This window comes from Protopterus annectens, chromosome 7.part1, assembly GCF_019279795.1.
Source record: "Protopterus annectens isolate FY-2018-M chromosome 7.part1, PAN1.0, whole genome shotgun sequence".
Taxonomy (NCBI): Eukaryota; Metazoa; Chordata; order Ceratodontiformes; family Protopteridae; genus Protopterus; species Protopterus annectens.
This window is the reverse complement of record NC_056740.1, coordinates 264,181,065-264,208,280: the sequence shown is the minus strand read 5'-3', so window position 1 is coordinate 264,208,280 and position 27,216 is coordinate 264,181,065.

Below are 27,216 nucleotides of genomic sequence, written 5' to 3'. Positions count from 1 at the left end.
CTTACAGGATTTTCCAGTCCAAATGTATGGTGCACAAAACAGGTCACACCATGATTTTCAGAGTGTAGGATTGTATGACAGCATGGCATTTGCTTTTCCCTTTCTTTTGTTTTCTTCATTTAATTTTTTTGGTCACCGCATGATGCACTGCATAGTGCAAACACGGGAAGTGCAGAACCTGGACCAAAAAAATATAAAATAAGGGATGTCATATAACTAGTCCATTGGCAGTGTATTGCTGCTGTGTGGACTGCCATGGGCTTCACTTTTGCCTAAAACACATATTCAAAGACCTGTACATCCAATAAGCCTGAAATTGTGGTGCTACCCAATGTTGTTTACCACTGTGCACTCCTGAGTGCCATGTTTGCACGATTTTAAGCATTGCACAATGTTTTCAAACACTGTGTGCACACCCAGGAAGTGCACTATAACTGGAATTGGTGGCAAAACATCAGGATACAAAATGCAATTGGTGGGAAAACCTCATTCTACATTGGGCTTGATCTTTGGTAGTCATGGCTGGTGTTTGTGGGGAGGTAGCATACTTTTGAGCTCAGAGGTGGGGTGTCCAGGAGTCCAAAATATTGTTGGACTCCTAGTTAAGCATCATGGGCCACAGTTACTGTAAAGGGACAATTCAGGCTCAGAATACAAAGCCACGTTTCTTTTTTTTTTTGTATCATTAATTATAGCTGTATTTATTGAAAATATTATGGAATTTTGTATAAGTTTCACTTTTATTTGTAGTGACAATGAGTTTATAAAATGTGATGTGGATGTCAGAACTATATACATACAACAATAATCAGGTGAAAAAAAATATTAGGATTAAACATTGCACCCATCCTGGAGTTGAGAACTCCAACTTCGAGTAGCACATACCACTCGAGTTATCCCCCTATCCTAAGCAGCAGTAACTCAGCTGCCACCAAATTAATTTAATATTAACTATTATTAATTAAAGTTAACCTCATTTAATTAGATTATCTATTGTGACAAAGCTAAACAATTTGTAAATCAGCTTCATATAAACAAATAAGAACATTTAGAAACAGCTCATATTACTATGTACATCTATTTTGTATAATACATTCATAATCAAAATAGCATTCTAACAATCTTGATAGTGGGAACAGAGAAGAGAGAGAGAGAGAGAAAAAAAAAGGGCATATTTATATATTAGTTTGTTAAAAGTTTGTAAGAATAAGTTCTTATGTTCATTTGAATTCAATAACTTAGGCTATTATGATTCAAACATTACATATATTAGAGTATTCCTACTTTCTGCCATAGAAATGCAGTTAACAGTTTTAAAAACTTTAAATTACTTGTACCAAAAGCTTTCTTCTCATACTTATTATTGCCAATTAAGTAAAATATTTATACTCATACATAAGTTTAAAAATCATACTGCACAGCAATGATAATTCCTAGTTGTACATAAATCATTGTGATGAAAGCCATCTGTATTTTATATATCTGAACTGCAGCTTTAAAATATGTCACATGACAGTTTCTTCTAAAATATAGAAATAATGATACTTGTGCTTGTCAGTTAGTTAAAGCAAATGATTTATAACATTATATATGTTTAAATCATAAGTATTTATATACATTAATATGCTGCAGTCATGTAAGCTTTCAAAAACATGTGTATATGTGTTTTACCTTCTATGCCTTCTAAAATATCTCAGTTGTTTACTATGGCATACTAAGTCATTTAAAATCATTATAACTTTTATATTTTATAAATTACATCTTAAATAAGTAAGTTGTTATAAAGAATAACTCACATTTAAGTGTCATAAAGTTCGTTTTTCATCACAAAGTCGCATTTACAGCAGTTCTACTCCCTGAATCAGTATTCTTCTTGAATCTGCGGTGTCAGTGTGAAATCAGGGGTCAAAGTTCAAATTGGCTGCATTCAGCTTCTCTGCGTGTATTCTGAGTGTTGAAGCTTTTAAAACAACTCGAGGACATTATTCATGAGGTAACTCACATCCCAAATTGTCTCCCTTAACATTCTGGCGGGAATTTTAGTAAAAGCAAGTAACTGACATTATTTAGTAATACAAATGAATCTAAACAGTGCAAAACCTTCGCAAAGTATTTTACAAGTCATTACAGTCTCAATGACAGTGAAACCAAGCCTACAGGTATTTAACATATTATACAACTTATTTTTTATATGCCCCATTTCATTTTCTCATACAAATCTTATTATATACATATATCAGTATTATCAGAAGTATATAACTGTATATATAAGAGAGAGAGAGAGAGAAAAGAAAAAGAAGAGAGAGAGAGAGAAAGAAAAAAAAAAGAAAGAGAAAGAGAGAGAAGAAAAGGAAAAAAAAGGAAGCTACAAAGAGTATCTACAAAGATATATTACTTGCTGTTTGTTTTAATAAAGCTAAACATGAGATATATTACTTACAACTATATTAGTACTAATTATTTGCAATTATATCATGACATATTATTTGAAATCATGTATAAGCAATTAAGTCATGGTATAATATTTAACATCAGTGTTTAGACAGCATATATAATTTTAAAGAACTAATAAGTTATTATTTCACTTATTCCATATTTTTCATCATACTTCTCTCCTTGCCCTCCCCCACCCCTCACTAAATGCATAGTTTAGAAAGAATGCCATTATTTAAAACAAGAAGAGAAAGGAAATGTATCAAATTACTAACCTTAGGTCTCTTTATCACAAAGAGAAACAAGTTGATCCATACCATGTTATTTGTTCCTCAGAGAGTTTGATTATTTATGAAACAAAAACAGTTCTTTGCACACAAAAAAGTAACTTTGAATAAATCTTTAAAATATTTGTGGCTTTCTGGAAATGCAGTAACTGTAGTTGAGGAATTTAAAAGAAAAAAAATAATATAGAACATGTCATTTGTTTTTTAGTCTTTTTTGCTTCTCCGAAGTCTTCCAAGAAGTTCCCGTTGCCATCCTCTTTAGCGAAGGACTTGCCCATTCCATATCTTCTATTTTATCTAATATTTTATTTTTTTTAATATACAGCAAAGCAGAGTCCAAGTCTTCAAAAATTCTAGGGCCATCAGGTAAAAAGATTTTTAGTTTGGCAGGAAATAAAAGGTGAGTTTTGAACTGTGCTTTCTTAAGCTCTCTTATTAATGGCAAAAAAACTTTTCTTTTAGTTATTACCAAGGAAGAATAGTCATTGTCAAAACACACAGTTGCCTCATTAATTTTTATAGGTGCTTTAGCCCATGCAGATTTTAATACCATCTCCTTGTCATAAGATGATAAAAATCTTACAATAACTGATCTAGGATATTTTTTATTAGAGTTAAAGTTAGATAAGGACCTATGAGCTCTTTCAATACCAAAAGAAAATGCTTCTGACAAGTCTAAAGTTTTGGGAAGCCAAGTATTTAAAAAGGAAGTAATGTTGTTACCTTCTATATTTTCTGGCAGTCCAAAAATCCTGATATTATTGCGTCTAGATCTGTTTTCCAGGTCATCAAGTTTGGATTGTAGATGTGTATTCTGTTTCAGTAAAAATTCAATGTTAATTTCTTCTTCCTGAATTCTGTTGTCCATATCAATAAGAGTCTCTTCTATACTTGTAATCTGAGCTTTCTGATGTTGCAAGTCTTGATGTAACAAATCCATTTGTTTTGTTGTTTTTTCTATAAAGTTATCAATTTTAGTATCCAGTTTGTCCATTTTGGTTGTTAGTTGCTGAATAGTTGATATCAAAGACTGAAGCTCTTTCTTGATGCTGGAATCCTGACTGTTAGCCTTACTGGAACTCATCTTAAACAGAGGTGATGAAAGAGAAATTTCCAAGATGATTTCTGACAGGAAAATTATTTAAATTTTCTTTCTTTTTTTGATATTATTCAAGAAACTGATATTCCAAACGTATTTAGAAAGAAAATTATTTCATTAGTTGAATTTTAAAGTAATTATTTCCTGTTGGTGGAGCTGAAGAAATCTGCTGCTATCCTGTATTCATCCTTGGCCACGCCCCCAAAGCCACGTTTCTGACTCTCACAAAGTAACTTGGGAATCAATAGTACTCAATAAATTGCACAAAACAGGAACAACATTATTAAAGCCAAATCAGTAGTTACAGATGGATTAAACTGAATTTAACAATTTTAAATCAATCAGTCAATAAATATTTCCCTGGTGGTTAAGGGATCAGCAATTTAGTCAAATTCAGTAGTAAAGCAGTTACAGCAGGAGAACTGCTGCACATTTCTGTGAAGCCAAGAAAAGTTTAATTTTTTTGATTAAGCTTGCAAATCCAGTCATGATGAGCTTCTTGTGCCTGACTTAACAATTCACCTTATGAATCAGATAGAAGTTTGAAAGGATGTTTGTACAACTAACCTTTTTTGGAAGATTATTCCACTAAGATCCCAGGGGTATGAATATTGGTTTTGGGCAATGGTCACTAATGATGTGATGCTCCAATCCCATGTATAAAATGGGAAAAAGCAGGTTGATGCCAATGCTATTAGGGACCCCTGCAGCAGGAAAATACTCCTCAAGATAAACTAAGAAGAGTCTAACTGTAACCTTAAAGACAGTAACTAGTTTAGATCATCTACCTCTAAAGAATATGTAATCAATAATAAACATGGAGATGTTTTAGCTTATCTTCATATACTGGATGTTCCACACCTTGAATATACCTAACATGGTTTTTATGCTCGATCTCCAACAGTGCACAATGATTCCTTTTATAAAAACAGAGAATGTTATTACACCCAGGGTAATGTACAAAGGAAGCAGAATTTTCATCTTCTGAGAGGGTAGTTACTTAAATATCATGTTCATTTAGTGTAAACATTTTTGATTATATATATTGCATTATGGTTGATATTAAGATTATCTGGCCTCACTGTTTCCAGCCCTTTCATGCCAAAAATTCACTCTGGTGCTGTACCACCTAACACATACAGAGAGAGGCCAATATACCCAGAACTGAATATCAAATTGACAACATATATACTGATTAAACATATGAATACTGATGTCACACCATATATTTTATTATAATTAGGTACAGATTGGAGACTCCTAAAATTCTCACAGTTATGAATTATGCCATATTTACAATTACAAGGTACTTAAATAGCCAACAATTATTAAAGAAAGCTCAGAAAAAACATGAAATAAGTAGCAGTGGGCTTAACACAGACTTGGGTAGAATTCCAATAATGACAGGTTTCCAGCTCAAAGAGAAAGCTCTGATGGTAACACAAAATATATTATTAGCTAAATGCATTACCCTGCAAAACCTGAAATGACAAGAATACCCACAACAATTATCACACACAGTTTTTAATGTTATATAAAATACTACAATAGACCTCAAACATCCCTGCCAACAGTATTACAGCAAAATATTACAAACTCAAAAGATACCTTCAACCAAAGGATCAACACCTAAAAAATACCCCCAAAATCGGAGAACTCACATGGGGACTCCTTATACTCAGTAAGCAGAAATGAACTATGGAACAGCATTCCTTTTGACCATCAGACAAACAAATAACAACCTTGGCTTTTAAAACCAACCAACTTTGGACATCTACAATGAAATCCAGTCCCAACCATGGGAAGATGAAGGGATGGGATCGTGGAAAAGGTAAATGATTTATGAGGTACCGATTTTTAATTTAAGTAGACATTCCTTCAGTTCAGTTGAATTTGATGTTTTGTCTAAAGGCTTTACTTTTATCCCCTGTAGTAGGATTGATTATAGTGAAGTAATTGTGGACTTTAAATTATTTATGCATAAACTCAATTTAAAGTTTATTTTGCATGACATTAATATTACAGATCGTAGTATTACAGGAAAGCCTAGTTGTTACAATCCACCTTTGCATAATACTCTTCAGGTGTTCACAAAAACCTGTGAGAATGACTTTTACTGTATGGTTTATAGAAAACCTTCATAAAAATTGATTAATCTTAATGAAAGTTAAACAAAGGCTTTTCATTCTTTAAAACAGGCCAAACATCTTAGGTTCATGAAGGCAGACAAGGGGTGTGGGATGGCCATTATGAGATAAGACAGAAATAACTAAGATATGGCTCATATGCCAACTGAATCTAGTTATCATAAAGTTAGCCAAAATTACATTGTAAAAAGCTTTAAAGAAATTGATAACAAATTATCTGAGTTGTTCAACAACAGGCTTTTGAACATAGAGTTATTTGACTTTCTAACTGTAAAACAGCCCGAAATAGGAAGAAGTTTCGGTATCCCAAACATCCATAAGAATGAAAAATTTCCTTTTTCATCTGATAGTTTCTAGTCCCAAGCACAAGACTGTGACCATCTGTAGTTATTTTGATGAAATTCTGAACTCTGTTGTTCAAAAAAGGCCATTTTATCTCAAAGATTCCCAAGATTTTAAAACAACTGGAATTGAGATCTTTTGAAAAGGATAGGAGCAAACTACATAGGAAAAATTGGAATTGTGGGAACAATGCATACAAGAGAAGAATGAGGTTTTAAAGGTGGCAGGACTTAAATGAACTATGTAATGTTTAAGTAAGAAAGCTAGAGTAGGATATAAGTGATGTCTTATGTTTGCAACTGGGAATGTGTCAGTATAATTTGTGATGTAAAATGCTTCCAACTTGGATTGTCTTGGTGTGGCTTGTTTTCATTTATATAAATGTATGATAGCCTACGTAGTAAGTGATGGTTTACTAAAGATGTTTCTTGTTTAAAAAAGGTAGGAATTGAATAATTTATGTAACGTTGCTTAGGTTATATGATATATAGCAATATATGTGAAGTATAATATTATGTTAATATAGTTTGAATACTTTTATATGAATGTAAATCATCTATGTCACAAATGATAATTCAATAAAGGTGTTTGAAAAAAAAAGATTCCTGAGATTTTTTTAAATCATCTCAGGCAATACAGGTTTAATGGTGAAGAAAAATTGTTGCTACTATAAATGTAACATTATATACAACTATTGAGCAGAGTGAAAGAGTACCTTACCCCCATAAATGGATTTGATCATTCCAATATTGAACTGATTGATTGTCTTTTAAATTCAGTTCTGAATAATATTTTTTTTGCCTTTAAATGGACAATTATACCAACAAATGTCAAGGGGTGCTATGGGTGCCAAAGTGGTGCCCACTTTTGCAAATTTTGTTTTATGCTGGTGGGAAACTAACACTTTAAATTAGACCTTTTTAGACATGTTAGTTTGTATCACCAATATATTGACAAAATAGTCTTTATTTGTAAGGGAAGTAAGATATGTTTTGTTCCTTTGTTGATGAAATTAACAACAGTATTTCATAGTCAACTTTCACTTTAAGTGATTTGAGCGAATAAATTCATTGTCTGGATGTACAAGTTACTATTGATTTTATTGAATTCAATTTTATTAGCTCCATTTTTAGGAAGAATACATTTTGCAATAATTATCTGCATCATCGCAGTAACCACCCAAAATTTATGAAACATAACATCTTCAAGGGACAATTGATTAAAGCTAGTCATCTCATTAGTTCAGGTGATATTTGTTTACAAGAGGTATGTTTTATCACTCAGTTGTTTGTTAGTAGAGGTTACCAGTTGCTGGAACTAGAGAAAATTAGTCAAACAATTACTGAACAAAGGGATATGAATTTTCCACAAATTTTGTTGAAATTTTTTACTGTTACTTCAAAGGTTAACATGAATTCCAGTAATAAAACTTGTTTTCCCTTTAAATACGTCTTTTGACAGTTTGGCAGTTAAAAACATTTTTTCTAACAACTGGAAAGTTATTTTAGGAAGCGCAAGTCTAACAAAAATAGTAGAAAAGGCACCCAAGTTTGAATTTTAAAAATCTGTCAACATTAAAAAAATTGTTGGAACATGATGTTGGAAGATACAAACTATTTCTTTCTAGAGTTGGGACTTTTAGGTGTGCAAATTGTAATCAATGTCAGTTCATAAGTAATATTAACACTATATTTTTTAAGTATCTTAATTTTGCTGTTTTTTTTCCTAGGGGCAGATACAACTGTCACAGTTCTATTATTCTTTATTTGGTTAGTGGCTGTTCCTGCACACATTTTTATGCAGAGAAGAGTATCAGAGAACTCAGATTTAGAATTAGAGAGCACTGTTATGCCATACAGAAGAAAGATGGTAACAATGCTTTAGGGAAGCATAGTATGCAATGTATTAATTTTATAAAAATTCATGTTTCTGTTTTAAAAAAGTTTGATACTTTTTGGTTTACCAATGGTTGTAATAACTTTTTAGAGACCAAAGAGCTGAAATGGCAGGTCAAACTTATGGCGGATAAATCACCTGGTCTCCACAAAAGTATAAATATTAAGTGTTATTGAGACATCAAATTATTTGAAGAACAATCTAAGTTTTTTTTATTAATTTTGTAAATGTTTAATGATTTTAATGTTTTTATTGTGGATTGTACCTTTAAATTAAATATGATTTTTTAAGGAATCCTATTGGATATTGATTTTGGTGGGATTATTTGTGGATTATTTAAATAGCCAATTTACTTATATGGAGATATTTTCTGATGATGTTCCTGGATAAATAAATGTTGGGATGAAAGCACTATTTTCAATCTCCGTAGTGGTCTTATTATCAAGTTACGTTATTACCAATGGACTTTTCTGAGCCATTTACACCAAGGTTTTGTTTGGATTGTGCATTTTTCCTTGGATACAGTCTTGTTTTTGTTATGAGTTTTATTTGGTGTGGTATCTGTTTCCGGACTGTTCAAGATGGTTACTAACAATGATAATTTTATTACAATCAGTGATGGAAAAATCAATGGAAACCAAAAGAAAGGTGATTCCAACTTGGAATGCAGCATATATTCCATTCCTGATGAATAAAAAGCTTTAACTCATACTGTCAATTGCACCATGGAAGCATTACAAGCTATGCTAATCAAGGTAAGTTCCAAAGGGAGCAGCTTTAAAGACAACACGTTCTGTGCATCGTTAAATGTTGGTAGTTTCTACCCTCATCCGCCATCTAGTATTTCATCCAATTTGAGTAAGGACACTGCAGTTGCAGTAAATGTGTGCCATAATGGTAATTATTTACAACAGTTTCTTCAAAAAAACAGATGGAAATCCTTTTGTTCAATTCAATTAACTGGAAGTTCAGATGCTAAAGTCTTTTCAAACTGTAAGTTCTTAATATATGGTTTAGAGAAAAAAAATGTTCAGTATAAGTCATTAGAATATGACTTTTTTTTATTTGGAGAGATGCCTAGAACTTCAACAAGTTCCACAAGGATTAAGAATGTGTACATTTCTGAATAGCATATCCCATGACATGATTTATAAAAAAAATGTTTCTTTATTTAATAATGCTAACCTTGAACTTATCAAATGTTTGTTAAAACATCATGACACTAATGTAAGGATCATTAAGGAAGAGATAAGTTCTTTGAATGAACAAATTATTAACCATCCATTTTTTAATGACTTTATGTATTTATATGATGATATTTCTATTAAGTTGGAATGGCATATTGCCACTATTGTTGCTAATAAAAACATGAAACTATCACAAGATGCTAAAGCTTCTTTTCTTAATTAGGCATATCCTATTCCTGGGGGGGGGGTGATGAAGTTGTTGCCCCACCAAGTGAAATTGCACTAGCTGTTGTTAACCATTTTGCTGACAATACATCTAAGATTATTACTGATAATAACTCTAACATCAACAACAGTAGTGGTTTAGAGACTGGACAGGGCACTCCTAATACTGAAAATCCTGTTAGTCAAGAAGGAACCGGACATTCCTGTAATTCTTCCAATAAGGTTTTGCATTAGGTATCCATTTTTTTCAATTAGGCAAACAACCTCCGACATCTACAATGAAACCCAGTTCCAATTGAGGGAAAAATAAGGGACGGAGTTGTGGAAAAGGGAAATGATTCATGAGACACCTATTTTTAATTTAAGGAGACATTCCTTCAGTTCAATTGAACTTGGTGTTTTGTCTAAAGGCTTTTCTTTTATCCTGTGTAACAGGGTTGATTATTGTGAATTAATTGTGGACTTGAAATTATTTATACATAACTCAATTTAAAGTTTATTTTGCATGATGTTAATATTACAGATCATAGTATTACATGAAAGCCTAGTTGTTACAATCTGACTTTACATAATACTCTTCAGGTGTTTGGAAAAACCTGCAAGAATGACTTTCACGGTATGGTTCACAGAAAACCTTTACAAAAATTTTGTAGTATTAATGAAAGTGAAAGAAAGGCTTTGTTTTCTTTAAAACTGGCCAAACATCTCATAGTCACGATGGCAGACAAGAGGTATGGGATGGTCATTATGGGATAAGACAGCTATAAGTAAGATATGGCTCATATGCTAACTGAATCTAGTTATCATAAAGTTTGCCAACGTTACATCATAAAAGCTTCAAAGAAATTAACAACAAATGATATGAGTATTTCAACAATAGGCTTTTGAACATAGAGTTATTTAACTTTCTACCTATAGAACACCCTGAAGTAGGAAAGATTTTTGGTATCCCAAAAATCCATAATAAAAAAAAATCCTCCTTTTCATCTCATAGTTTCTATTCCCAAGCACAAGACTATGACTGGATATTCCTAACCCTGTTCTTCAAAAAAGTCCATTTTATCTGAAAGATTTCTGGGATTTTTTAAATCATCTCGGACAATACAGGTTTAATGGTGAAGAAACATTTTTTTGCTATCACTGATGTAGCAGCATTATATATGACTATTGATCAGAGTGAAGGAGTAAATTATGTTAATGTTATCTTACAACCATAACTGGATTCAATCATTCCACTGTTGAACTGATTGGTTGTCTATTCAATTTAGTTCTGAGTAATATTTTTTTTTTGCTTTTAATGGAGAATTATACCAACAAATTGCAGGGGTTGCTAAGGATGCCAAAGTGTCACCCGCTTTTGCAAATCTTGTGTATTTTGGTGGAAAACTAACATTTTACCTAAATTAAAACATTTTAGACATGTTAGTTTCTATTCCTGATATAGTGATGAGTTAGTCTTTATTTGGAAGCAAAGTAAGCATATGTGTTGTTCCTTTGTTGATGAAATTAACAACAGTATTTCAGCATATGTTTTGTTCCTTTTTTGATGAAATTAACAGCAGTATTTCATGGTTAACTTTCACTTTAAGTGATCTGGGTAAATTGATTTATTTTCTTAATGTACAAGTTACTATTGATTTCATTGAATGCAAGGTTATTAGTTCCATTTTTAGAAAGAATACATTTAAGAATATTTATCTGCATTACTACAGTAACCACCAAAAATTTATGAAACATAACATCTTCAAGGGACAATTGATTAGAGCTAGTTGTCTCATTATTTTTTACAAAAGGCACATTTCATCCATCAGTTGTTTGTTAGTAGAGGTTACCCCACTACCAGAACTACAGAAAATTAGTCAAACAGTTATTCAACAAAGGGATATGAAGTTTCCACCCATTTTGTTGAAAGGTTTTACTGTTAGATCAAAGGATAACAAGAATTCCAATGATAAAAACTTTAGTTTTCTCTTTAAGCATGTCTGTTGAAAGTTCAGCAGTTAAAAAGCATTATTTTTAACAATTTGAAAATTATTTTTGGAAGTGCAGATCTAACAAAAATAGTAGGAGAGGCACCCAAGTTTGTATTTAAGAAATCTGCCAACATTAAAAAAATATTGGAACATGATGTTGGAAGAGATACAATATTTTTTTCCAGAGTCGGGACTTTTAGTTGTGCAAATTGTAATAAATGTTGGTTCATAAGTAATGTTAGTACTATATTTTTGTGCATCTTAATTTTACTTTTTTCTCTAGGGGCAGATATAACTGTTACAATTCTAATATTGTTTATTTGGTAGGGACTGTTCCAGCGCACATTTTTATGTCAGGAAGAGTGTCAGAAAACTCTGATTTAGAATTAGTAGCACTGTTACATCATACAGAAGAAAGATTGTAACAATGCTTTACTGAAGCATAGTATGCAAAGTATTCATTTAAGAAAACTTCAGTTTTTTTTATTTTAGAACAGGTTGACACTTTTTGGTTTACCAATGGTTGTAATGACTTTTTAGAGACCAGAGAACTGAAATGGCAGGTCAAACTTAATCTCCTGGTCTCCACAAAAGTATAAATATTAAGTGTTTACTGAGACATATTATTTGAAGAACTTGATTTTTTTTTATTAATTTTGTAAATGTTTAACGATATTAATGTTTTTATTATGGATTGTAGCTTTAAATTAATGTATGATTTATTAATGAATCCTATTGGATATTGGTGTTGGGGGGCTTGTTTTTGGGTTATTTAAATAGCCAATTTACTTCTATGCAGATATTTTCTGATGAAATTCCTGGATAAATAAATGTTGGGATGAAAGCACTCTTTTCAGTCTCTGTAGTAGTCTTATTATCAAGTTATGTTATTTCCCACTGGACATTCCAACCCATTTACATCAGGGTTTTGTTTGGATTGTGCTTTTTTCCTTGGATACAGTCTTGTTTTTGTTATGAGTTTCATTTAGTGTGGTGTCTGCTTCTGGACTGTTCAAAATGGCTACTAACAATAATTTTATTACAATCAATGATGGCAAAACCTATGGAAGCCAAAATGAAGGTGATTCCAACTTGGAATGCAGCATATATTCCATTCCTGATGAATATAGGGCTTTAACTCGTACTGTCAATTGCACCATGGAAGCATTACAAGCTATGCAAATCAAACTGAGTTCCAAAGGGAAGAGCTTTAAAGACAACAGGTTCTGTGCATCCTTAAATGTTGGCAGTTTCCATCCTTGTCCACCATCTAGTATTTCATCCAGTTGAGTAATGACACTGCAGTTGCAGTCAATGTGTGCCATAATGGTAATTATTTCCATCAGTTTCTTTAAAAAATAAATTGGACCCCTTTTTCTAAAAGTGGTGGTGCCAATTCCACAAACAACTTTGCTTCAATTCAATGAAATGGAAGTTCAGATGGTAAAGTCTTTTCGAACTGCAAGTTCTTAATTTATGATTTAGAGAAAAAATGTTCAAGGATAGAGCCTTAGAATATGGCATTTTTTTATTTGGAGAGATGCCTAAAACTTCAACAAGTTCCACAAGGGTTAAGAATGTATACATTTCTGAAAAGCATCTCCCATAGAGACATGATTTCTAAAGAACTTGTTTCTTTATTTAATAATGCTAAGCTTGATCTTATCAAATGTTTGTTAAAACACCATGACACTAATGTAAGGATCATTAAGGAAGAGATAAGTTCTTTGGGGTCTATATTATATCATTGAATGCTTAAAAAAGTGAACGTTAAATAATCGACCTCATGTAAGCTAAAGCTTACAATCTCGAAAGCTCACAACAGCGATTTTTTTTCCAAGGGAGAAAAATCACTGTTCCAAAAAAAAAAAAAAAGAAAAAAAAAAAATTGAAAGAATACATAAAGTTGGAGGCTTTGTCCACCACACCCCCTGATGTGGGGGGCTGTGCCACACTCACCCCCTCCACTTAAATATACCAACTCTGAGATTGCACTACAGTGCCAAAAATGGAAAAGTAACAGAAGCGGCCAAGCAAATTCTTTCCCTGGGAAAGAATTTGCTTAAAAACCGCTTTGCTATTTTGCCTTTTTGTTGTTTTATGTTCGACCAAGACGCATTTGATAGAATGCGTCTTCAGTCATCTAATAGGAACCCGTCCTTTGAACAAATTATTAACCATCCATTTTTAATGACTTTATGTATTTATATGATGATATTTCTATTAAGTTGGAATGGCATATTGCCACTATTGTTGCTAAGAAAAACATAAAACTTACGAGATGCCAATGCTTATTTTCTTAACCAGGCATATCCTATTCCTGGAGGGGGTGATGACGTTGTTGAACCTCCAAGTGAAGTTGCGCTAGCTGTTGTTAACCATTTGGCTGACAATACATCTAAGATTAATACTGTTAATAGCTCTAACACCAACAACAGTAATGGTTTAGAGACTGGACAGGACACTCCTAATGCTGGAAATCCTGTTAGTCAAGAAGGAACCAGACATTCTTGTAATTCTTCCAATAAGGTTATCAGTATCCAGTTTCTTCACTTAGGCAAACAACCTCTGACATCTGCAATAAAACCCAGTCTCAGCTGAGGGAGGAAGAAGGGATGGAGTTGTGGAAAAGGGAAATGATTCATGAGACACCAATTTTTAATTTTAGCGGGCATTCCTTCATTTCAATTGAACTTGGTGTTTTGTTTAAAGGCTTTTCTTTTATCCCCTGTAACAGGGTTGATTATTGTGAATTAATTGTGGACTTCAAATTATTTATGTGCAAACTCAATTTAAAGTTTATTTTGCATGATGTTAATATTATGGATTGTAGTATTACATGAAAGCCTAGTTGTTATAATCTGACTTTATATAATACTCTTCAGGTGATTTGAAAAACCTGTAAGAATGACTTTCACTGTATGGTTCACAGAAAACCTTCACAAAAAATAATGAACATTAATGAAAGTGAAAAAAAGGCTTTGCATTCTTTAAAACAGTCCAAACATCTTAGAGTCACGATGGCAGACAAGAGTTGTGGGATGACCATAACTAAGATATGGCTCGTATGCTAACTGAATCTAGTTATCGTAAAGTTAGCCAAAGTTACATTGTAAAAGGCTTTAAAGAAATTGACAACAAATTATGCAAGTTGTTCAACAGTAGGCTTTTGAACATAGAGTTATTTGACTTTCTAACTATAGAACAGCCCAAACTCTGGGTATCCCAAAAATCCATAATAAAGAAAAATGTTCTCCTTTTCATCTGATAGTTTATATTCCCAAGCACAAGACTATAACCATCTGTAGTTATCTTGTTGATATTCTGAACCCTGTTGTTCAAAGAAGTCCACTTTATCTAAAAGATTTCTAGGATTTTTTAAATCATCTCAGACAATACAGGTTTAATGGTGGAGAAAGTTTTTTGCTACCATTGATGTAGCAGCATTATATACAACTATTGATCAGAGTGAAGAAGTAAATTATGTTAAATCTTATTTTACAACAACTAGATTCGATCATTCCACTGTTGAACTTATTGGTTGCCTATTCAGTTTAGTCACTTTTTTGCTTTAACAGAGAATTATACCAACAAATTTCAGGGGTTGCTAAGGGTGCCAAAGTGGCACCCGCTTTTGCAAAGCTTGTGTATTCTGGTGGAAAACTAACATTTTACCTAAATTAGAGCTTTTTAGACATGTTAATTTTTATTCCTGATATAGTGATGAGTTAGTCTTTATTCGGAAGGAAAGTAAGCATATGTTTTGTTCCTTTGTTGATGAAATTAACAACAGTATTTCATGATTAACTTTTACTTTAAGTGATCTAGGTGAATCGATTCATTTTCTTTATATACAAGTTACTATTGATTTTATTGAATGCAAGGCTATTAGTTCCATTTTTAGGAAAAATACATTTAAGAATAATTATCTGCATTACTGCAATAACTACCCAAAATTTATGAAACATCTTCAAGGGACAATTGATTAGAGCTAGTCTCATTAGTTCCGATGATATTTTTTACAAGAGACACATTTCATCACTAAGTTGTTTGTTAGTAGAGGTTATCCACTGCCAGAACTAGAGAAAATATGTCAAACAGTTATTTAACAAAGGGATACAAAGTTTCCACCCATTTTGTTGAAAGGTTTTGCTGTCACATCAAAGGGTAACATGAATTCCAGTGATGAAAACTTTAGTTTTCCCTTTTAGTCTGTTGACAGCTCAGCAGTTAAAAACATTATTTCTAACAATTTTTAATTATTTTAGAAAGTGCAGATAAAAAAAATAGTAGGAGAGACACCCAATTTTGTATTTAAGAAATCTTTCAACAGAAAAAAATTATTGGAACATGATGTTAGAAGAGACAAAATATTTCTTTCCAGAGTCAGGACTTTTAGTTGTGCAAATTGTAATCAATGTTGGTTAATAAGTAATGTTAATACTATATTTTTGAACATCTTACTTTTACTGTTTTTTTAGGGGCAGATACAACTGTCACCGTTATAATATTGTTTATTTTGGTAGGGGCTGTTCCTGCACGCATTTTTATGTTGAGAAGAGTATTAGAAAACACAAATTTAGAATTAGAGAGCACTGTTACGTCATACAGAAGAAAGATGGTTAACAATGCTTTAGTGAAGCATAGTATGCAATGTATTAATCTAAGAAAATTTTAGTTTCTTGTTTTAGAACAGGTTGGCACTTTTTGGTTTACCAATGGTTGTAATAACTTTTTAGAGACCAGAGAACTGAAATAGCAGGTCAAACTTAAGGCAGATAAATCTCCTGGTCTCCACAAAATTATAAATATCAAGTGTTTACTGAGACATCAAATTATTTGAAGAACTTGATTTTTTTTATAAATGTTTAATGATTTTAATACTTTTATTGTGGATTATAGCTTTAAAATAATGCATGGTTTATTAAGGAATCCTATTGGATATTGATTTTGGTGGGCTTATTTTTGGGTTATTTAAATAGCCAATTTACTTCTATGGAGATATTTTCTGATGAAGTTCCTGGATAAATAAGTGTTGTGGCAAAAGTGCTATTGTCATTCTCCATAGTGGGTTTCTTATCAAGTTATGTTATTTCCACTGGACATTTCTAAGCTGTTTACACCAGTGTTTTAGATTATTGTCATATATTGGATGTTCCACACCTTGACTATGCCTAACATTGTTATTGTGCTCTGTCTACAACAGTGCAAGATGATTCCTTTTATAAAAAACAAAAATGTTATTACACCCAGGGTAATGTACAAAGGAAGTAGAACTTTCATCTTCTGACAGGGTAGTTTACTTGAATATCATGTTCAGCTTAGTGTAAACTTTTTGATTATGTATACTGAATTGTGATTATCTGCTCTCACTGTTTCCAGCAATTTCATGTCAAAAATTCACTCTGGCATTACCTAACACATACAGAGAGGGGACAATATACCAAAAACTGAATATCAAAATGGATGACATATTATTAACCTTATGTATACTGATTAAAATATGAATACTGATGTCACACCATTTATTTTATTAGAATGAAGTACAGACTGAAGACTCCTAAAATTCTCACAGTTATGAATTGTAATGCCATATTTACAATTACAAGGTACTTAAATAGCCAACAATCATTAAAGAAAGCTCAGAAAAAAATGAAATAAGTAGCAGTGGGTCTAATACAGACTTGGGTAGAATTCTAATATGGATAGGTTTCCAGCTCAAAGAGAAACCTCTGATGGTACCACAAAATATATCATTAACTAACTGCATTCTCCTGCAAAACCTGAAATGACAAGAATACCCACAAAAGATATCACATATAAAGTTTTTAATGTGACATACACATACTACACTATACCTCAAACATCCCTGCCATCAGTTTTACAGCAAAACAGTACAAACCCAACAGATGCCTTCAGACAAAGGCTCAACATCTAAAAGAATCCCCAAAAATCTAACAACTCAAATGGGGACTTGTTATACTTAGTAAGCACAAAAGCACAAATGAACTAGGGAACAGCATTTCTTTGACCATCAGACAAACAAATAACATCCTTGATTTTAAAACCAAGCTCATTATCATCAGTCGTCATCATACCCCCACCACCACCACCATTTTTACCCATTTTTCTACATGTGTTCAGGGTATTACATCAACTATTGCCACCGCTCTAAATTCAATGCCACTCTCCTGCCTTCTTTTCCATTCATGCCTTACTCTCACAAATCTTTTCTCATACAATCCATCCATCTTTTTGCTGGATATCATTTCCTTTTTACCTTTTTCCTGTATCCTCAAAATCTACTTAAACAAATTGTCTTCTACTTTCATGCAGATGTGTTTGAACCAGTATAATCTGTTCCCATTGACCATCTCTGCAACTTGGTTCCAATGTCCTCATTTGTTTAATAGTCTGTTAGTGTCCATTGTAACACCTGTTTCAGGCTCTTTATTTCCATCACCTCAAACTTCCTCAACTGCTCTGCCTTCACTGCCCAGGCTTCTGTACTATATAGTAGCACTGGTTACACTGCTGTTTTGTGTACCTTACTTTTCAGCTTCTTCCTCATTTTGCTATCACACACCACCCCTGACCGTCTGTGCCATTTTGATGCAGCACTTCTGATTAAAGGTTTGATTCCTTATTTAGATTTCCATTCTCCTCAACATCACCTCCTGGAAACTAAAGCTGTTAATATTTTCCACTATTTCCCTTCTAGCTCAATTTTCAGCTTCTTCTGATTTTGTCATTAGCTGCCATATAATTGTCTTGTTGGTACCCATTTCATACCATGTGCCTTCAGTTTTCCATTCGAGGTCCCCTATCATTTGCTGAAGCTTCTTTTCAGCCTATTTGTAATGCCACATCATCTGCATACAGCATCTTTGTTGATCTGTACATTATGACCTGTTTATAAATGTTGTCAGCCACTAATATGAGCAAAAGTGGGCTTAGAGCCGAACCATGAAACACACCCATTACCACCAGGAACTCCTCTATGAGTTCAAGACACTGTTTGCATTTGTGTCATTGCTTGTACTTAGCCAGCACTAATTTTAACCAATGTTTTCAGGACATTAAACCATCGCTGGACCACAGGACTACCCAAATCAGCTTTCTTGGCACATTGTCATATGCTTTCTCAAAATCTAGGAATGTCCAGCTGCATTCTTTCCTTTTCTCCAGCTTCCTCTTCACTGTCTCTCTCACTGCAAAAATCACGTCATTTGTGCTGCACCCTGATCTAAATCAGAACTGCTTGTCTGTCATCATAATTTCTACTACTGTACATATTTAATCAGTCATCCTGTCCAACACTTTAATGCAACCTAACAGGAGTTTGATACCTCTGTACTGTCCACAGATGTGAATGCCCCCTTTGTTCTTATACAATGACACCAGAACTCTTATTCTCCAGTTATGTGGGATAGGCCTGTCTCTTCATACTATGATGAGTATCCCCAGAAGCCAGCTCTCCCCAAGATCTCGCAACATATTGATAATTTCTGTCATGGTTTCATCTTAGTCTGCTGCTTACCTTGCTTAATTTTTCTTAGTGTTGTTCTTACTTCTTCAATGGTGGGCTTCTCTTCTTCTTTCATTGTAGCCTGTGTGTAGGGAAGTACAGCTTCTGTGGGGATTTCATCATTCAGAAGGTACTGGAAGTAGTCATTCCATCTGTCATTTATGTCCATTGGAGTGGTGAACTGATTATTGCAGGCGTCCATTATGAAGAGTGTTTTATGATTATATTATCTTTTTGTCATTGCCTTGCTATCTGATAGTTTCTTTCCTGAAGCCAGTAGAGCTTCTCTGACACTTTGTTCTTTGCTCTTGTGACTACTGTCATTGTTATTCAGCCAGTATTTCTTCTGAGTATGGTTCACTTCCCACTTTCTGCATTTTCTTCTTTCTTTTGATAACTTTCTGGATGTCTGCATTCAACAACCTGCTTTCCTTAAGTACATTATTCCCCTACCTGGCTCATCTGCATACCTGTTCTACAGTCTTCTTCCTGGGGTACTAGAGCCATGAGTATTTCCTTGAACTTCCATGCTTCCACTCCTCTCAACTTTTGGGCATTTAGTCTAGTCTCTATGAACCCAACTCAAACTACATCTAAATCATATTAGTATCTGCAACCATTTTAAATCTAAAATGAAAATATCCAAATATTCAAGATTTCCTCTTTTCTATTGCTAAACCATTTCTTCTCAACTGGCTTTTTTATGTGCTACTGAAATTATTTTATTGCAGTCCTCCATTAGAAACATATTGTATTATTGTTTTCCCATCAGTTCACATAGCATGAATACAGATCTCATATTTTTGATACTGTAAATGATAATCCTACATTTATCCTGATAATTTCCTGCTCCAGTGATGTTCTGCAATGTGCACCAGTGTCATTTCTTGGAGCTTACTATATTTTATATCATTGTAGGATAGTTCCTGTTTATTCCATTTCAAGGCATTTCATCATTTTGTGCACCATCCTTTTTATAGTTTGTCTAAACTCTGTTATATTGTATATCTACTTTTTCTTGGAACTTTTTCAAGGGCTTCTGCTGAAAATGGTCAATGTACTCCAGACAGATGTTTCCAGTAAAATTAAGCAAATAAATACATAAATGTATTATACATAATGTCATCAATGGCTGTCCAGTTAATAGCAAATTATACTGTGTGTAGAAATAAAGTAATCTTGATAAGTTTATCAAGACATTAATTTAATGTAAACCAAAGGAACTGGGAAATTATATTAAGAGAAGTGTTAGTCTTATCCATGGGTGTTTACAACTGAAAAAGTATGGCATTATGGTGTATGTTCAATGACCGAGCCTTAGAGCTTTTGTCAATACCATCCCTGTTCTTTTACAGTTGGTGTGGACCCAATCTTTACCTGATGTGCCTTGTTAATGGATAGGGGTCATCAGCAAATTGCTTCTCCTAATCTGACTTTGTAGCATATTTTATGTAGGCCTCAGTCAATACATGAAGCCCTTGCATCTGTTGTACTAGTTCTACCATATCAGAGCCAGGCTGTTTGGTGAATGATGAAATGTATTTAGTATTTTGCAGATCAGTGCTGTATGACCCTGCCAGTGAAAATTGCATACCTGTTTTCTCAGTGTCTAGAGACTGTGGACATTTTCCAGCATTGCATAGAACTTTCTGAAATTCGCTTCATTGATTGAACAACTTCTCTTAAAATATAATGTAAATAGTGCTTGCTAATGCAATGATCCATGTGTCAAATTGTCAACATTTAGCGATACAATAATGCAGTACTGATACAATGATACATGTGTCAGATAGTCACCATGTACATCTAGCAGTTTGAGTGGAGGAATAGCTGACATGGCAAAAGAATAAGGGCAACACAAAGAATGTAGGCCACCCCAATGGTGTCCTTACTGCCTGTTCCCACTGGAGAGCAAGAGGAAGAACAAGTGGCTGAAGACAGTAAGGTTATATGTGGGGGAGGGGTGTAATGCATGCTCACCCCAGTGGAAATAGGGCACATTCCTTGTAATGTTTTATTGTATGCCCACATGCATTTATGTAACTCGGCAAGTCAAGCAATTTGTTTGTAGCTCACTCAATTTTCAGTGTAAGTGCTGGCTGCAGTGTGATACCCCACTCTACATATCATCCTATCCAAAGGTACTAGCCATGATGTGTTCTGGATCTTAAGAGTTGAGATCCAACAGGTTTAGACATATGTGATGCATGCTCCAGTTGTAGAGGTCCTGTGGAAAAATCAGCAAGTGGATGAATAGGGGATCTGAAATCAGTGATGGCTGATACTGCAATGTCTGCCTCCAATACAACTGTAAAAAGGCATTAAGAAAAAAGAGTAAATCAACAAAGAAAACAGACAAAAGCTAATTATACAACTTACAGCTCCAACTGAGAGACCCACCAAGCACTCAAAATGTACCTGAAATCTAAAAAGAAACGTGTACAATTTAAATACTATAACAAATGGACTTACTGTGGAGTAGAACAATGGTGAGAAAGAAGGCAGTAGGGTAAAGAAGGATAAGTGCAGTTAAATGTTTAAATACGGGTGGCACAAAATACTTACATGAATGCATATAAGAACACAGAAAGAGAAAGTCACAATGTTGCTGGTTTGGAGTCTGACATGGCTCCAGCAATTCTAACCATGTGGGTTCTGTCCTTGAGCCAGTTTGCAACCCATCTAGTGACATAGGGGTTTATATTTAAGCTGGTGAGCTTATCTATAATGCCCAAGTGGGGTATTGTATCGAAGGCTTTTGCGAGGTCCAGGTCTGCCCACTATATGACAGAACAGGAAAAGTGATATGACTAATAAATGTCAGGGGTTTTTCTAAATAGCCATGTCATGGTATATTAACTAGATTATGTTGATAAAATGTAAAGAATTAATTTCATGGCAATAGTTTGCAATGCATCCTTAAAGGGGGTGCAGTACAAGTCTAAGTGACTAAATGCAAATAACTAATTTAACAGTGTAGCTTGTGTCCTACAAATATGTGCAGTATGGCCAACCCATGCCCCCTCCAGCATACTGCAACTACTACTGTTAGAGTGGACATGTCCAACTCACAGGTTTTGACTTTCTATATGCTGTGCCCATCTTTTTTAACTCATCTAGCCTAGATCATCCAAATGATATAACATAGTCAGATATATACAAATTATCGACAGCTAACTTAACAAGATGTTGTTACGCAAGTTTTATTTAAAGTAGAAGTGCAACTCTTTGTTGTTTACAGGTTTTACATTTTATCATTACCCATTGCAGTAACAATGATGATGTGAACTGCTGAGATGAAGCCAAGGGGTTGGTGCACAGTAATGATAAAAGCGATATAATATCAGGGAGGTAAAATAGAAGTGTAAGATTAAAAGGATAGGAAAATAGGGACATAGTTTTATGCAACCAGGACACATCTATCTATCTATCTGTCTGCCTATCTATCTATCTATCTATCTATCTATCTATCTATCTATCTATCTATCTGTCTATGTATCTAGCTATATATCTATCTATCTGTTTGTCTATGTATCTACTTATCTATTTATCTATCTATCTATCTGTCTGTCTATATCTATCTATCTATCTATCTATCTATCTATCTATCTATCTATCTATCTATATATCTGTCTGTCTATGTATCTAGCTCTCTATCTATCTATCTATCTATCTGTCTGTCTATGTATCTAAATATCTATCTATCTATCTGTCTGTATATATATCTAGCTATCTATCTATCTGTCTGTCTATGTATCTAGCTATCCATCTATCTATCTATCTATCTATCTATCTATCTATCTATCTATCTATCTATCTATCTGTCTGTCTGTCTGTCTGTCTGTCTATCTATCTATCTGTCTGTCTATCTATCTATCTGTCTGTCTATCTATCTATCTGTCTGTCTATCTATCTATCTATCTGTCTGTCTGTCTATGTATCTAGCTATCTATATGTGAGTCACCATCATCATCATTATCATTAACCCTCTCTTTTCTCATTTTCTACATGGGTCAGGGTGTCGTATCGCTCGCTGCCATCTCTTTCTATTCAATGGCATTCTCCTACCTTCTTGAACAGTCATGCTTGACTGTCACAGGTCTTCTCTCAAACAATCCATTCAACTCTTTACTGAATGCCTTCATTTCTTCTTGCCTTCTTCCTGTCTGTCCCAAATCTTCTTCACCAGATTGCTTTCTGCTTTCTTGCATACGAACCCGAACCACTGTAATCTGTTCTCTTTGACTTTTTCTTCAATTGGAGCTACTTTGTCTTCTGCTCTTATGTCCTTATTCCTTCATCTGTCCCACAGTGTGCATCCTACCACCGGTCTCAAGAACTTCATCTCCATCACCTCTAGATTCTTCAGCTGCTCTGCCTTTATTGCCCAGGATTCTGTACCATACAGTAGTACTGGTCACTTCTTTGGCATTCTTCTGTCATACACAATCCCTGACACTCTGTGCCAGTTGCATTCAGCCCCTCTGATTCTAGCTTTGACCTCCTCATTCAGGTATCCCTTCTCCTCAACTACCTCTCTCAGATACTTGAATCTGTTAACCTGTTTTACAGTTTTTCTCCTTCTATCTCATTTCTCAACTTTTTCTAATTTGCCCTACTTGCTGCCATTACAACCATCTTATCTGTGCTCAGTTTCATCCCATGTACCTTCAGTTTTGTATTACATTCCCCTGCCCTTTGGAGAGGTTCTTGCTCAGAATCTGCCAGTAATACCAACACCGTCTGCATTTAGGAGGTTTTTGATCTTTCCCCTCTGACCTGTTTGCTAATGTAGTCCATGACTAGTATGAACAGGAGTGGGCTTAGATTTGAGCCCTGATGCACTCCCACCCCCATTGGGAATGGATCTGTAAGACCAAATATTGTTCGTACTTGAATCATTGACTTCTTGTACATAGGTTCATAGGTTTATACTAGGCTATCTGCCCCAAGGCATTTATAAGCCTAGCCCGAATTTGTGTGGCTTACGCCACCCCTTATATGAAAAAATACTGTACCCATTAGTTTGTTGTGCCTCTGTCCAGCAGTGACACAGAGATGATTCCCGGGGTAAACCTACGATCTCCCATCCACAGGTCAAGATTTCTCTTGAACAGAGCCAGCGAGGTGCTCTGCCTCACATGGACCGGGACTCCATTCCACAGCATAGGGAGTCTCTGAGTGATAAATCTATCCCTCCAGCACGTCCTATTTAGATCCGTGCTAAGGTTTAAGTCACTTGCTCTAGTGGTTTTGGTGGATTTGGATTTTTTGAGGTGGAGCATGTCCATTAATTCTGGGTTGGACATGGCCTTGTATGTCAGGCACATGTCACCTCTGAGCAGACGGTATGCGACCGAATAGAGCTGGAGTTTCTTCAATCTGGCAGCATATGACAGATTTTGGAGTCCCTTTATCCTTTTGGTGAGAAACTTTTGGGGTCTCTCCAATTGCTGCAGATGTCGGGCGAGATACATCCCGAATGGGGCATTGTACTCGATCATTGGACTGATAAGTGAAGAGTACAGGGGAACAATGACCTCACTAGATCTGGATGTGAATCCCTTCATGATCAGGTGGGCAATGTAGAAGGTCTTTCTAACCACTTTAGCAACGTGAGTGTCAAAAGAAAGGCCACTGTCAACCTGGGTCCCCAGGTCCCTGATAACCTCTTCTGTGCTTAGTGGATTGCCACCTATATGGTAGCTTGGGGTTACCTTGTTTTTCCCAAAGGGTATGACTATACATTTTTTGGCGTTTAACTTCAGGCCATGGCTCTGGCACCAGCTATCTGTTTCCGTGAGTCCCTTCTGAAGGATATAGTTTGCACTAGTTCTACTAATGTTTCTGGGACTTTGAACAACCGCAGGACTGCTTAAATCAGCTTTCTTGGGACATTCTCATATGGCTTCTCCAAGTCTAAGAATGCCCATTTGGACTCTTTCGTTATTTCTAGCTTTTTCTCAAGTATCTGTCAATGCAAACATCAGGATGGTCGTGCTCCATCCTGATCTCAATCCAAAGAGCTCATTTCCTGTCTTACTTTCTACTACTCTTCATATTTGTTTATCATTCACCCTCTCCAGAACTTTTATGTAGTGTGATAGGAGTTTGATACCTCTATGGTGCCCACACTTGTGAATTTCCCCTTTGTTTTTTAACAGTGGCACTAGTATGCTTATTCTCCAGTCATCTGGGATGTGCCTTTCTCTTCATACTGCTATGTGTACCCACCAGGAACCATTTCTTCCCATCTCAACCAACACTTTGATCATATTTGCTGTGATCTCATCTGAGCCTACTGCTTTCCCTGACTTTATTTTCATTAGTGCTGTTCTTACTTTTTTCTGGGGTGAGTTCCTCCTCTTCTGTCACTGTACAGCTTTTATGGGGTTTTCTTCATTCAGAAGCAGCTGGAAGTACTCCTTCCACCTGCCTTGGATATCCTGTGAACTGATGAGCAGGTTGTTGCTGGCATCCCTTATGAAGGGTACCTGACTGCCTTCTTTATCTTTCTCTCTTTGTCTTGCAACCTGATAGAGTCTCTTTGTGCCATCCACTGACTCACTTTCCAGAAGTTGGTAGAGTGCCTCTGATGCCTTGTTCTTTGCTATTGCAACTCCTTTCTTAGATTCATTATTAGCCAACCAGCATTCCTTCCTGGTCTGTCTTTTGTATTTCCATCTTTTCGCTGCATGCCTTCTTTCTTTTGATGACTCCTGGACTTCTGCATTCCAACACCAGCTTTTCCTTATGTACTTTATTTCCATACCTGGCTAGACCTCATATCTGCTCTGCAGCCCTTATACTTACTGTTTTGAGGCACTGCCATTCTTCTTCAACTCCACTTATTTCCTCTTTGTCTTGAGGTACTAGAGCCCTGAGTAATTCCTTGAACTGCTGTACTTTCTCTTCCTTCCACTTCCAGGTCTTCAGCCTGATCTCTGTTGACTTAAGACCCTTCTCTGACCACTGCTCTTAGTTGATTGTGGCAACCACTGGTTTATGTTGTGGGCTTACTGTGCTCATGATTGTGGGTTTTTGTGTATGTGGGTTTTTGACTGTTCAGTCTCAAAATACTGAAATTCGACATTTCAGTATTTCAATATTGTATAGTGAAGCCATATATATATATATATATATATATATATATATATATATATATATATATATATATACATACACACATGCACACACACACACACACACACACACACACACACACACACACACACACACACACACACACACGCACACACACACACACACACACACACACACACACACACACACACACACACACACACACACACACAAACATACATATACATGTGTGTGTGTGTGTGTGTGTGTGTGTGTGTGTGTGTATGTGTGTGTAGATAAAGATGTTACAAATGCAGAAAAGGATATATTGATATAATTACTATATAAATAAAAAAGTCAAATATATTGCATATTAAAAATAATATGGAGAAATGTATAGAGACCAGATGTATTTTTTTATTAATTAATGTGGTATGCTACATGAAGAATATAATTTTTGATTATTATTAGGTGTAGCTGTAATTTTTATGCATTACATATAACTGATATATTATGCCTCATGACAGAGATGCAGTTCTTTTGAGAAGTAAAACAAAGAAGTCAATACTCAAAAGGCAACTCTGTGGATAGTCCTTCTGTTTAAGAGTTGCTACACAGCAGGGGAAATTACAGTGTACTTTTAACGTCGATTCTACCTCAAACTTTTGCTGAACAAAGGAAATCTATGGAGAAGTGAAGCATAGGGATGGCATACATAGAGGCTTGTATAAACAGAAATGTAACTTGTTCTATTTTGAAAGCAGCTTTCGAATTTCACAATATGTTTCCTTTCTCAGAAATATAAACAACGTGGTTAAGACGATCAGTAATGAACATAATAAAGAAGTAATTTTTTGTGCAGCATTACACTTAATAAATTTCAGTTGATACAATGAAGGACTAGTCATATATATTTGTTGTCCAATTCTAAATGGCTAGATCTGGAATAGAAGAAATAATTTAAAGCTTTCGCACTTGAAAATATGATGTGGACAACAAAGAATGTATACCACTAA